The 12,780-nt window shown below is 54.3% G+C and overlaps 1 long non-coding RNA gene across 1 annotated transcript; it reads right to left on the bottom strand.

Moving 5' to 3' along the window:
- Positions 1-1,899: 1,899 nt before the first annotated feature.
- Positions 1,900-9,954, bottom strand: LOC142831218 (uncharacterized). Its single transcript, XR_012906886.1, has 3 exons — positions 9,239-9,954; positions 3,103-3,532; positions 1,900-2,850 (listed from the first exon to the last, which is right to left on the bottom strand). It is a non-coding gene; the product is annotated as an uncharacterized LOC142831218 (long non-coding RNA).
- Positions 9,955-12,780: the final 2,826 nt, after the last annotated feature.

Below are 12,780 nucleotides of genomic sequence, written 5' to 3'. Positions count from 1 at the left end.
AAAGAGCTCGTTTAGAAAAAGGCATGTGTGGATGCGGAAGAGGCAGTTCTTTTGAAACAAGAGGCCTCTAGGAAAAAGCACAGGTGCCTCTATGGACACTCCATCCACACTAATCACAGCTCTATAGTTCCTGTCTCCAGCCAAGTCTTAAAGCTGCAGGTACCCGGGGAAAGCCTTGTGGCAGAAAGCCGGCCTCAGAGCAGCACCACGTGGCTCTCCCTGCCACACCAAGGAGCCATGGCACAGCCACAAGCCCCCCGGAACTCCCCTGGTCCTTCCAGGCAGCAGCCCCAGGGGCACCAAACACCAGGCACCATCCTGGTTGGGGGCTGAGATCCGGGCCCTCCTGGAGCTCTGGGGCAAGGAGGAGTCCCTCCAGGATCTCCAGTCATGCCGCAGAAATGTGGACATTTATGGCCGGATGGGCCGAGGCTCTTGGCCAGAGAGGACACCACCCCTGCACCCTTGACCAAGTGAGGAGCAAGGTGAAGGAGCTGTGGCAAGACTACGTACAGGCCAGGGAGCACAGCTCCTGCTCTGGGGCAGGACCCCACTCCTGCCTCTATTACAAAGAGCTCCACCAGATTCTCGGTGGTGAGCAAGCCCTGTCCTCAGCTGCTCTGGTGGACTCAGGCCTCGAGACACCCGTGGTAGCCTGGCTGGAGCTCCTAGAGGAGGAGGAGGAGGAGAGACAGCAACTGCAGAACAAAGAGGACACCAGCAGCGTCATCGCCCTCAACCTCAAACTGATACTAGCATCTCCCAGGCATCATCTGACGCTGGGGAGGGAACATCAGGTGAGTGCTGTCAGGCTGGCGCACACACAGGGCGGGGAAGGTGGGAGCACAGGGGATGGGGCATGATTGTCACTCGACATGCTCGGCCTGGACAGCGAGCAGCAGCAGTGTGCACCATGTGGTCTCCAGAGCACCCACGGGCTGCTGCTCACAGCCTGTGGGGAGGCCCCACACAGGTCCGACCCCTGGGAGGGACGTCCTTCCCCCACCAGGCACTGCTGCAAGCAGACTGGGCACAAGGGCACACACACAACCCCACACAGACCGACGAGTGTGGCACACAGCACACGGCCATGCCTGCATGCGAGAGGCACCACCCATTACCGCAGACAGAGCTGCCAGGTGCAGGGGTGTGTGTGTGGGCCCCAGGGAGGACCAGGCCACTCCAGGCCCCTCTCCCGCCCATGGGAGCCCACTCTGGCCAGAGACTTCCCTGGCCTGCTTGTCCATGGGGAAGATGGGGGGAGGGAGCGGGCAGGATAGTCCCCAGGGCAACTCGGGGCCCGTGTGAGGTGGGGCCTGCTATGCAGGCCACACGTGGCCTTGCTCTCGGGACATCACCATCCCCTGTTCCAAGGACAGTTGCTCGCTCCTCACAGAGACACAGTCTCAGGGACCGTGTCTGCAGGGATGACTGACCGGCAGCTGCCTCTCCCTCTTGTCCTCCACAGTCGGACCAGCCGTCGCTGAGGGGCGAGCCACCCCAGCCCAGGCAGCCAACCAAAGCCGGGGGAGCCACAAGCACTGGAGGGTCCACTACGACCTCATGCGACAGCACATCGCAGTTCTGCATGACATGCAGCAAGCACTCGCCCAAAAGAGCCGCGATGATGCCGAGTGGTGCAATCGCGTATGGGACCAGCTGGTGAGGCAGGGTGAAAACATGTGTGCCACCATCTGGGAAGTGATGGCACACCCGGCTTCTGTCCCCACTCCTACTCCCCCCACTCCTGGTCCTCCCACTATCCCTGACCCTGCTGCAGCCCCCCTCCTGCCCAACCCCCTGTTGTCCCAGGCCCCATCCAACCCTGAGTCTGCCGAGGTCCCCAGACCTGAGGTGGCACTTGTAGGTGCTCCATGTGCCTCTCCCAGCCCTGAGCCCCACTCCAGGTTCTCAGCCTCCTCTGCCCCAGTTACTTTGATTATAAAGAACAAAAAACAAAGTTTACTTTGAAAGCAAAACTGGTGTCTTTATTAATTGTACAGGGAATGGGGGCAGGGAGGGATTGTGGTGGGAAAGGTTTTGGGGGGCAAGGCACAAGCCCCTATTGGGGAGGCCCTGGGGAGAGCTACTGAGCTCCTTCAGAGAACCTCTCCCTCAGGGCCTCCCGGATGTGCACCCCAACCTGATGGGCCTGGTGGATGGCATCTGTCCAGGGCTGTTCAAACAGCCTCCCCTTGCCACCAGCCTCTGTCCCTCACCCCAAGAAGAAGGCCTCCCCTTTGTTTCCACGAGGTTGTGGAGCATGCAACACGCAGAGACCACATTGGGGATGTTGCGCTCCCCCAAATCGAGGCATGTCAGCAGGCTCCTGAACCGGGCTTTGAGGCACCTGAAGGCACATTCCACCTGCATGCGAGCCCAATTCAGGTGCGCGTTAAATTGTTCCCTGCTCGGGTCCAGGTGGCCATTGTAGGGCTTCATGAGCCATGGAATTAGTGGGTAGGCTGTGTTGCCCATGATGCAAATCGGCATCTGCACGTCCCCCACTGCAAAGACCCACTGCGGGAAGAAGGCTCCAGCCTGCAGCCTGCAGTAGAGGCTAGCATTCCTAAATATGTGGGCATCATGTGCCTGGGCTGACCACCTTACAAAAATGTCTGAAAACTGTCCCCAGTGGTTGACCAGGGCCTGCAGCACCATGGAGAAGTAGCCCTTCCTAATAATATACTGGGCCACTCAATGGGGTGGTGAGCGGATCAGGATGTGTGTCTTATCGATCGCTCCTCCACAGTTTGGGAATCCAAGGGCACCATATCTGGCCACAGTAGGGTCCAGGTCTGCGAGGTGGATGATCCTGCACAGCAGGATGGAGTTGATGGCCCTCACCACCTGCAGAAGGAGACATAGAAACATACAAAACAGAGAATGAGAAGATGTGCCTGAGCAGCAGGGCTGTGTGAGGGCAGGACGGCACAACCCTGTCCCCCGCCCCTGGGGAGGGACGTTACCTCCACCCTCTCTCTATCCCCCACTTCCCATCCCCTTTCCTGAGGGTCCCCCTTTTGCAGCCCTCCCTCCCCGCCCCACAGGGCATGTACCCCAAGAGACAGTGGACTTCTGCACGCAGAACTAGTGTCCCACCGAGTGGCAGCTGTCTGGTGTGGAGAGCTTCCACATGGCAATTGCGACCCTCTTCTCGAGGGGAATGGTGGGCCGCAGGTGGGTGTCCTGTCGTCAGAGGGGAGGGGCGAGCCAGTCACACAGCTCCAAGGTGGCGGCCTTCTGCCTGTGGAAGTTTTGGAGCCACTGCTGGTCATCCTACCGCTCCATCACAAGGCCAGTTCCCCCAGTCGGAAGTGGTGTCCAGGTTCCAAAATCGCCTCTCGACCATGGGACATTGGGGCAAGGGCATTGCTCCTGCATCCTGGCAGAAGTTCTCCATGATGAGCTCAGATCTGAGCTGGGGCAGGACCATCAGGATGGTCTGTTGAAACTGCTGCCGAAGTTGCAGCATGGCAGTGTTGTAGCTGAGGAATGGTGAGCTGAGAGACCTTGGGGTCCATTGCAGGTTCTGAAAGAGGTATGCTCTAGGAGACACAGACACTCCCATCCATTCCCCCCCAAGCTTGATCCCTTCTGCCCAGTCCCCTCAACCTGTCCCTGATCTCAGTCCCCGTCCTGTCTCTTCCCCACCCCTCCCCTGTTCTAGTCAACTTCCCCTCCCCATCATCTCTCAGTCCGTCCTCCAACTCTCAGTCACAGTTTCTTCCTCCAGTGCCAGTGTCTCCTGACCCTTGTCCCAACCTACTCTTTCCTCTGCCCTTTGCATTCAGACAGTTTCCTCCTCCAAGCTGCCTTGGCACCCACAGGGAAGTCATTAGGCCCAAAGAAAAGACAGGCTTCCTGCTCTGAGTTCCAGTTCTTGGATGAGTCCTGACCCAGCCCAGCAGAGAGCTACGGTTACAGAAAAAGTCTGGCTTCTCCTCCACCGCTCTGGGCTGACGCATGCTTAGTTGCTCTGTGGGGATGGTGTGACGTAGTGGGGGTACCTGGCTGGTTTCTATGCTGCTGGCTCTGGGGTAACCCCCACTGGCTGTCTTGGGGACCACGACCCAGCAAAACAGGATGAGTCACTATGCAAACCAGTGGCCAGACACCCCCCATGGAGAGGAACAAAGGAAGGTGGAATGCTGCCTTGGTTGGGGGGCAGGGCTGGAAGTTAGTGAGTTGGTTGGTGGCTGTCTGTGAGGATGGATGAGACAGCCTAGGGAGAGGAGCTGGAGTTTTAGGGGCCCAGTCTCCCCCATCTCAAGGGGGCCTGAGGCATCCTAGCCCAGTTCCTGTAACCAGATTACATCTGTGCTGCGCTGTGCTGGAGGAGCAATAAACCACCCTCAATTCCACTGGCTGGTACAGTCTGTTTGTGCCATTTCGGGGTGCAGGAGACGGGGAACCCCCAACGCGCCGTCACACTGGTGTCAGAAGTGGGATGCACTGCACCCCGTGGATGAAGCTCCCAGCGGCAAGCGACAAGGCGCAGTAGAAGCAAGAGCCCTGGAGTCAGGCGTGCTGGAGACAGAGCGAAGCGGTTCCTGGGAATCGTGGGGCGCTGCAGCACTAGACTGGTGAGTCTGCACCGAGGGGCCCAGCGGGCAGATGGCCTACGCCCGACTCTTGAAGACAGAGCTGGTGGGGCTGTGCAGAGAGAGGGGCTTGCCTGTGCGGAAAGCAACCAAGGCCCAGCTGATTACCCAGCTGGAAGATAATGACCAGCCACGGGGCCAGGATCTTGTCCCCAGGGGAAGCAGCCAGACCCCCCCTGAGAGTGTGTCAGGCTCAGAGAGGGGGAGGAGCGCTGGAACCCAACGGAGAGATGAGACAGCGTCTCCCGGGAGGCCTGCAAGCCGTAGCCCATCTAGGGCAGGGGCCAGCCCAGCGGAGCTGCGGCGGCTGGAGATCCAGCTGCGGATCAGGGAATTGGAAGTAGAGGACCGAGAGAAGGACCGCCAGGACCGAGAGAGGGAGCGCCAAGATCGAGAGAGGCAGCGGCAGCATGAGCTGGCCATGGCAGAGCGGAGAACCGGCGGGGCACCGGCTGCGCCAAGTGCGGATGGGCCCCAGGGTCCCAGGACTGCCAGACGCTTGGAGAGGCTCATGGTGGCCCAATTGAAGGACATGGGTGACATAGACGGGTTCCTCAGTGCCTTTGAGAGGGCCTGTGGACTGCAACGGGTCCCCACAGCTGACTGGCTGCAGGAGCTCATCCCCGCACTGAACCAGGAGGCGGCCGGAGTGCTCAGTCAGCTGGAGGACCTACAGCCAGGGGATTACAACCGAGTCAAGGAGGCCCTGCTGCACAAGTTCGGGCTGACCCCCGAGATGTACAGGAAGAAGTTCCGGGGGGTACAGAAAGGGCCACGGGAGACCTATGTGGACCTGGCCTCCCGCCTGGCGCAATACTGCCGCAAGTGGGTGTCTGGAGTCGGAGCCCAGACCGCAGAGGAGCTGCTCAAGCTGGTCATGATGGAGCAGTTCTATGAAGCGTGCCCACCCAAACTGAGGCTGTGGCTCAAGGACCGGAGACCAGAGAACCCCCAGGAGGCCGGGAGACTGGCGGATGAGTTCACGGAGAGCCGGTCCGGGTGTGAACGGGAGTCCCGGAGAGAGAGGGAACCGCGCAGAGACCGGATCTCGGCTGAGCGACGGAGGGAGTCAACTACGGGGCGAGACCAAGGAACAGGTCGTCTGCGCCCCAGAGAACCAGCCAGGGCCTGGACAGAGACAGCCCAAAGCCTAACTTGCCATCGCTGTGGGCAAAAAGGCCACAAGAGGGCTCAGTGCACCAGGTCCCAGGACCGGGGACTTTCCAGGGTTAACTGGCTGGGGCGGGAGGAAGGGCAGGCTGCCCCAGAGGCAGGGGCTGGCAGGCAAACCTCAGCTCAGAGAGAGGGGAAGGATGCTCAGTGCACCTCCCCTGGGAGGTCTGATTCTCAGGAGGCGGATTTCTCCGTGTACCGGGTGGGGGCAGGACGGCCCCTGCGGAGCGAGTGCCTCATACCCCTGGAGGTGGATGGTAGGAAGGTGACGGGCTTCTGGGACACGGGGGCGGAGGTGACTCTGGCCCGATCCGACATAGTGGCCCCGGAGCGGATACTACCCCACGCGCAGCTGACCCTGAAGGGCATAGACGGGTCCCCGTTTAAGGTGCCTGTAGCCAGGGTGCATCTGAAATGGGGGGCGAAGAAAGGCCTCAAGGAAGTGGGGGTGCACCCGCACTTGCCCACCGAGGTGCTGATGGGGAATGACCTAGAGGAGTGGCCCCATGAATCCCAGCGGGCTCTAGTCACTACCCGGAGCCAGAGCCAGCGGGGGGCTGACAACGTGGGTCCAGGGAAGGACTCCTGGCAGCGTCCTCAGGGTCCCATCCCAGTGGACACGGGGTCCAGCCAGGCTGGGACTCGGGACCTAGGCAGAGGTGGGGGACAGGTCCCGATCCCTGCCTCAGCAGCTGAATTCCAGGCTGAGGTGCAGGCAGACCCCTTCTTGCAGAGGCTGCGGGACCAGGCTGGCCTCCGTGCAGCTCAGCCCCAGGGGAGAGGTGGCCAGGAGAGATTCCTGCGGGAGCGTGGGCTCCTGTTCCGTGAGTGGCTCCCCCCCAGGAAGGCGAGGGCATGGGGGGTCCAGCGGCAGCTGGTCGTCCCCCGAAAGTATCGCCTCGAGCTGCTGTATTTGGCCCACGACGTCCCCGTTGGGGGCCACCGGGGGATCCGGAGCACCCGGCTGAAGCTGCTCCAGCACTTCTATTGGCCGGGAATCTTTACAGCCGTGCAGCGGTACTGCCGGTCCTGTGACTCCTGCCAGAGGGGCGGGAAGGCCCAAGACAGGAGGAAAGCGGCTTGGGGGTCTCTACCCCAGATAGACCCTCTGGGCTGGCTGAGAGAGTTATGGGAGGGGAAGTCCTCCCTGGATGGAGCATCGGGGGTGGAAGCCGCCCTGGCTGTCCAGAGAAGGCTCGCTGGGCTCATGGCCCCAGCCCGAGAGACCCTGGCCAGAGATCAAGGCCAGTGGAAGGGTGGGTGTGACCCCCGAGGACAGGCCTGTGCCAGTCGCCCTGGAGCGGGGCAGCGAGTGGACAGAGGGAAGCCAATTCATGTGGGGCCTCGCCACGGCCGGCCCGAGTCAAGGGGAGCACCCATGTCCCCAGGGCGGGTTCCCACGCAGAGGACCCGAACTTCCCTAGGTCACGAGCGGAGTGACCCTGCTCAGTTCGCTCTCGGAGGGGGGAGAACTGTGACGTAGTGGGGGTACCTGGCTGGTTTCTATGCTGCTGGCTCTGGGGTAACCCCCACTGGCTGTCTTGGGGACCACGACCCAGCAAAACAGGATGAGTCACTATGCAAACCAGTGGCCAGACACCCCCCATGGAGAGGAACAAAGGAAGGTGGAATGCTGCCTTGGTTGGGGGGCAGGGCTGGAAGTTAGTGAGTTGGTTGGTGGCTGTCTGTGAGGATGGATGAGACAGCCTAGGGAGAGGAGCTGGAGTTTTAGGGGCCCAGTCTCCCCCATCTCAAGGGGGCCTGAGGCATCCTAGCCCAGTTCCTGTAACCAAATTACATCTGTGCTGCGCTGTGCTGGAGGAGCAATAAACCACCCTCAATTCCACTGGCTGGTACAGTCTGTTTGTGCCATTTCGGGGTGCAGGAGACGGGGAACCCCCAACGCGCCGTCACAGATGGTACTTGTGCAGTCCAGTCACAGGTGGAAGCTGTGTGGGGATACAACCTGCCTAGTCTGGTCAGCCTGGGGAGCTGAGAGAGACTCACTCATGCTCAGAGGAGGGCTGAATCTTTGAAGATTTTAGCTTTTAAAATAAAATGTCTGCATTGAGCATGTGCAAAGTACAGTTGTTTCAAGCCTTATCTTGGCCAAATTTGGGCAGATTTTTGCAGGTAAAGTAGAAAGCATACCCACTCGGTTCCCTCACAATCTCCTCATACGTCATGAGCTCCAGTCCACTAGTCATTTTTATTGCCCTCCTTCCCCTCACCCCTACCCCCGCTGGACCCTCTCCAGTTTGTCCATGTCCTTTCTATAGAGGGGTGCCCAAAACTAGGTGCAATGCTTCAGATATGGCCTCATTGGTATCTAGAAGGGTATGTCTACACTACCCTCGTAGTTCGAACTAGCGGGGTAATGTAGGCATACCGCACTTGCAAATGAAGCCCGGGATTTGAATTTCCCGGGCTTCATTTGCATAAACTGGGCACCGCCATTTTTAAATCCCTGCTCGTTCGAACCCCGTGCCGCGCGGCTACACGCGGCACGAACTAGGTAGTTCGGACTACTCATTCCACAAGGAGTAACGGTAGTTCGGACTAGGAAGCCTAGTCCGAACTACCTAGTTCGTGCCGCGTGTAGCCGTGCGGCACGGGGTTCGAACGAGCAGGGATTTAAAAATGGCGGCGCCCAGTTTATGCAAATGAAGCCCGGGAAATTCAAATCCCGGGCTTCATTTGCAAGTGCGGTATGCCTACATTACCCCCCTAGTTCGAACTAGGAGGGTAGTGTAGACATACCCAAAGGGAATAGACATTTCCCTCAATCTGATGGCAATACTCTTAGCAATGCACACTAATATGCCATTAGCCTGCTTGGCAACAAGGACACCCTGTTGACTCATATCCAGCTTCTTGTCTACTGTAATCCCCAGGTCCTTTTCTGCAGAACTGCTGCTTAGCCAGTCTGTCTCCAGCCTGTAGTAATATGTGGTTTTCTTCTATCCTAAGTGCAGGTCTCTGTACTTATCCTTGTTGAACCTCATTAGATTTCTTTTGGCACAGTCCTCCAGTTTGGCTATATCACTCTGGATCCTATCCCTACTCTCCAATGTATTGACCACTCTCCCTAGCTTAAAGTCATCTGTGAACTTGCTGAGGGTGCAATCTATCCCCTCATCCATCATTAGTGAAGATGTTAAACAAAACCGGTCCCAGGACCAATCCCTGGGGGCTTCTTTGCTTGATGCTGATCACCAACTAGCCACTGAGCCATCAATTGTTGTCCATAGAGCCTGACAATCCGGGAGCTTTTTATCCAATTTATAGTCCATTCATCCAAGCCATATTTATTTAACTTACTTGCAAAACATACTTTGGGAGATTGTATCAAAAGCTTTTATGAAATCAAGGGATAGCACATCCACCATTTTCCGCATATCTACAGAGCCAGTTATCTCATCATTCAAGGCATGATACAAGGTTGGTCAGGTATGACTTACCCTTGGTGAATCTATGTTGACTATTTCTGGTCACCTTCCTCTACTCCAGGTGTTTCACAATGGGTTCCTTGAGAAACTGCTCCATGATTTTTCCAGGTCTGTAGATCCCCAGATGCTTCTTTCCTCCCTTTTTAAAGATGGGCACCGCATTTGCCTATTTCCAATTGTCTGGGGACTCTCCTGATCACCACAAGTTTTCAAAGATAATGTCCAGCAGCTCTGCAATCACATCAGCCAACTCCCACAGCATCCTCAGTTGCATTAAATCCAGCCCCATGGACTTGTGCATGTTCATCTTTTCTAAATAGTTCTTAACCCATTCTTTCACCACCGAGAGCTGCTCACCTCCTCCTCATACTGTGCTCCTCTCCATTCTGCTCTGTGAAATAGCTTAAGTGCTTTGGCTGAAGTTTTCCAAAAATATTCAGCCTGCCTCAGATTTTCAGCATAGAAAATCTGAGCCCAAAGAGCAAATGTATAAGGAGCTGAAAACAGGTTTTAGAATGGTAAGTGACCTTAAAACTAGTGGTACTATCTGTCTTGCCTGTAATATATGAATCAGAATACAGGTATAACAGTTTACAAAGGAAGCACTTATTCCATTGTTGCCTTTATTCCACAGCTTATTCCATTTTTCTGTTCATAGAAAGCAGTGTTCGAAACTGATTAAAAAACACCACGATACCTGTGTATCCTTTTCATTGCAACTCACTGTAGGTTATTCTATACAGGAATACATCTGGAATAAAAGCAACAAAATACACATTTCAAGCTGAACATCTGCTGTTGAAATTTTTTACAAAGAGTGGCGTTTCTACTTAAAGGGAAATGTTTACATTCACAAATTCCATTTTCATTAAGGTGTTGGAAGTTTCATCAAAGTACTGAAAACTTACTTCCCTGTCTAATTTTTCAGTGTTCAGCAACCACATTGATTTTGGTGGCAGAAAACTCAAATATATTCCATGAAAAAAATCATTGGAAAATGTTCTTTAGGAAAAATAATGATTTCTCAACCACTTCTAGTCTATGGACAGATCAAATAGGATTCTATTTGACAGAATACTATAGAGTCCTTCATACCAAGAGAAGAGGATTGCCATATTATTTATATGCATAAGAAACACAAGCATGTTTTCTCATGATATACTAATGCCAACTTTATAGCAACTCTACAATATCGCAGGTTATGTTTTTTGCAAAGGTTTTGTTTGTTTAGTTTTAGCTTGCCTTTGGTTCTTTGAGTCTTAATCTGTTTACTTCTATGCAATACCGTCCTTTACATATGATGTTACTGGAGCCATTTGCTGTCTGGGAAGAGGAATTTGTTTTTTTTTGCATGAATTAATTAGAATATGAATACAGTGTGGGATGGGGTCAAAGATGAGAAGAAGTTTCATCCAGTCTAGGGGGACTGCAAATTTCCTTCTGGCCCTTCTAAAAGGCAAGTAAAGTGTTGATATTTGTGTAGGCAGTGGCACCCTGGTAAAGGTTAGAGGTCACCTCTCATTTCCCTTGCTCTTCTGTGGGAAAACTGATCACGCAAGTTCTGCTTTTCCAAACCAACATTGCTTTACAGAGCCAGAAGCAAAAGTTTTAATTAGGGACTGGCTGAGGCAGCATATTCCACCCTGGCGGGTTAAAGCAAGTTGCTGGCAGCTATCTGAGAGCATTATGAACTAGACTCATGCCCTGTCTCCGATCACCTGCAGAAGCGGATTTGTCTGTGCTGCCCTGGAAGCAGGTGGTTCTCATCAGACTCCAGCAGATTCCCTATCAGCCACAGCATCAGAACTTGAGTCCCAGCTGTTCTTTGGAAGCACCATGGGGCCTAGCTCCTATTCTGGAGAGCATGGTTTAAGTAAGCACAAAGCATTCTGGGAAGCAAAGGTGGAAGAAGGCAGGGTGCAAATGGCTGAAATGTGAGGTCATGTTCAGAAAAAGGATGAAAAATGCTGATGGAAAGGAAATTTGATTTGCATTTTTAGCTTTTTGCGTTGGGCTTACTCATACTTGGGTGTGTTCCACCACAGTTTAGTAAGTACATCATGTGTTAGGGTTCAAGGAGCCCTGTCCCTTCCTTTCTTCTTCTCTTATGACATGGCTCTGTTGAAATGAGAAGTAGAAAGCTTTTGGCTCCACACCACTGTTGCTGGGGAAGGAAAGAGACTTGTACTCTTAATGAGGCAATTGCAGGTTTTAGTGACCCACTCCCCGCAGAACTGGGGAAATGTAGAAAATTGTGCCTTGTATTAACAGTGAAGAGTTCTGTGGCCCTTTAGAGACTAACAGATTTATTAGGGCATGGGCTTTTGTGGATAAAACCCACTTCATCAGATGAATTGGAGTGGAAGTTACAGAAGCAGGGGTGTATATATAAGGAAGAAATTGCTTGTCTTAATGAAGCGAATCAAGTCAGGATGGCAGTGGGTCATTCACAGCATTTGGTGTGGAGATGTGAATATCCAGAAAAGGGAAACTACCTTTGCAATATGTTAACCAGTTGAGATGCTTATTCAGTCCTAAGTTGATCGTGTTGAATTTGAGGGTTTGAACTGAGGGTTTGAGGCAGGAGGGTGGTGGAAGGACGAGACTCATGACTTGGGCAGGGTTGTGGTGTGAGGCACGTACCTGGCACAGCTGCAGTTCCTGTTTGATGTGGGGAGTGGGGAGCAGGTGGCTTGTCACAGTGGCTGTGCTCTATGCTGCCCTGCAGGCATCATCCTCCCAACTCCCATTGTCCGCAATTCCTGATCAATGGGAGCTGCAGGGGCAGAGCCTGTAGGCAAGGGCAATGTGGGGACAGAGCTTCCCAGCACTGGTGACTACATGGCTCCAGCTGGGGAGGACGGGGAAGGAGGAATGCAGCACACAGAGCCGCTTCCCCCCTGCATACCCCACCACAGGCTGAGCTGGCCTGGAAGGCAGCACACAAGGGCCTCTAGGGGCTGCAGCCCCTTTCGCTAGCTCTGCTCCTGGTTCTCCTTCATTGAACCTTTGCTCTCACTCTTCATTTTCATCTAGCTCCCATTTTTAGTTCTTTGCTGTGTCTTAGTGGTCCCTCCCGCTTCCTGAAAGGGAGCCCATTGCTGCTGCTGTGATGAAGCTCCTTCACTGAGCTCAAATAGGCTTTTTTAAAAAATAATAATTTGTCTGCATCTTGCCCCAAAGTGACTCCACAAGCCATAGAATTGCAAAATCTCAAGGGTGAAACATCTTCCTGTAAGCTTTCGACACTAGATATTATCATGTGAAAATACATTGTCCAGTCATGATTTTTAGAAGCCCTTGGAAAACCCTGCAAACTGGCTGCGTTTTGCAATATCACGGCAATCTATCGTTTTGTCCATTATATGACCACCGTACAAATAATTCACCATTAATAGATTCATAGAATTTTAAGGCCAGTTTTCGTCTGATCTCTGGTCTATCACATATGTCATACCAGCACACCATCCAAACAAATTGGCATCTGTATCACCTCTGGGATATCCATTACAATGCCCTGTTGCTGTAGCCTCCAACATGAACTTCTCACAAAC

The sequence above is a fragment of the Pelodiscus sinensis genome, chromosome 13 (genome assembly GCF_049634645.1).
Source record: "Pelodiscus sinensis isolate JC-2024 chromosome 13, ASM4963464v1, whole genome shotgun sequence".
NCBI lineage: Eukaryota > Metazoa > Chordata > Testudines > Trionychidae > Pelodiscus > Pelodiscus sinensis.
Note: the sequence above shows the minus strand (reverse complement) of the source record. Positions and strands in the feature narration are given on the sequence as shown.